The sequence below is a fragment of the Myotis davidii genome, unplaced genomic scaffold (genome assembly GCF_000327345.1).
Source record: "Myotis davidii unplaced genomic scaffold, ASM32734v1 scaffold535, whole genome shotgun sequence".
Classification (NCBI taxonomy): domain Eukaryota; kingdom Metazoa; phylum Chordata; class Mammalia; order Chiroptera; family Vespertilionidae; genus Myotis; species Myotis davidii.
Genome location: NW_006286980.1, coordinates 101224 through 102694, shown reverse-complemented (window position 1 = coordinate 102694; position 1471 = coordinate 101224).

Sequence of the window (1471 nt, the reverse complement as noted above, 5' to 3'; positions counted from 1 at the left end):
GCTCGTTACGGGAACTCAGCCGCTGCTGTGTGTGCAGCCATCTTTGACAGTTATGGTGCAGTGTGTGTGTGTGTGTGTGCACGCGCACGCGCACGTGCATGTGCACTCGCGATGCGTGCGCACGCATACTAAAGAGGTTTATTCAGGTGCCACAATGTGGGAGAATGGTGGACTCTCATCTCAAAGACCATCCCCTCTTCCTGCTCAAGCCCCTGGTTCTTATAAGGATAGGAATGGGAGCACTTTTTTTCCATTCCATTATCTTGCAAGCTTTTGGCATGCTGGGGCCCTGTTCATTGGCCCCTGCACGGGGCCAGGGGCAGGGAGGTTTCCGTAACACAAGATGGCTGTGCCCACAGCAGAGGCTGAGTTCCAAAAACAAGCCTTAATGAGAGGTCCCCCATCAAGCCCTACTGGGTGGAGAGCATGGCCTCAGTCCCCTGGCCCGGCGCTGGAGCAGAGGGTGCAGCCTGAGGTCGTCCGTCAAGCCCTGCTGGGTGGGGGGCGCAGCCTGAGGCCCCCCCAGTCTGGCGCTGGGGAAGGGGGCATGGCCTGAGGGCCCCTCAAGGCCCCAAGGGGGCATGGCCTGAGGTCCCCTGTCAAGCCCCACCAGGCAGGGGGAACAGCCTCAGGTCCTGTTGATTGCTCGCTCGTTACGGGAACTCAGCCGCTGCTGTGTGTGCAGCCATCTTTGACAGTTATGGTGCAAGGGTCAATTTGCATATTCCCTCTTTATTAGATAGGATTATGTTTTTGTACATGTGTCTATTCTCTGTCTCCCTAAATGAATGGAAAGCAGAGCCTTGATCTGTTTGGTTTACTCTTCTGTCCCTTTGTCAGTAACGGTTCTTGACAAATAGTGGGTACTCAGTAAATATTCTGTTGAGTGAATGAATACCCACTCATCTAGTCCAGTTTGTGGATTCTATATGTATAGATGGCTAAGCCTCAAAGGTTTCTTGTCATGAGGGATTCAGTCTCTTTAAAAATGCAGTTAGAGGTTCTGTCTGGTCGGTCACCTGATGAAGGCATCATGCCTACATTTTCCTGTTTCATAAGCCTTTTTCCTCATGCTCTGGCAATATATGGCAAAATTGCAGAGTGGTAATTTCACCTACCCTCTGTATCCCCAAATTGGGATGTGTGGACAAAGGGTAGAGCCATCATTCTGTGGAGACTTGGGCAGGTGCTCCATCCTCTCTCCTAAGTGCTTCCCCTTTGCCATGGCCCTTGCACAGTTCTTTATGTCTTTTTGCTCAGCTGTCATCTTTCAAAGAAACATATGCCAGTCTTTGTTTTCTATAGACACCTGCAAACTTCATAAGAAAGGTGACACTCTACCCCATAGACTAGTTACTGCTTCCTGAACTCTGCTCTCCTTAAGGCAATGGTTCTCAACCTTCCTAATGCCGCGACCCTTTAATACAGTTCCTCATGTTGTGAGGACCCCCAACCATAAAATTATTTTTGT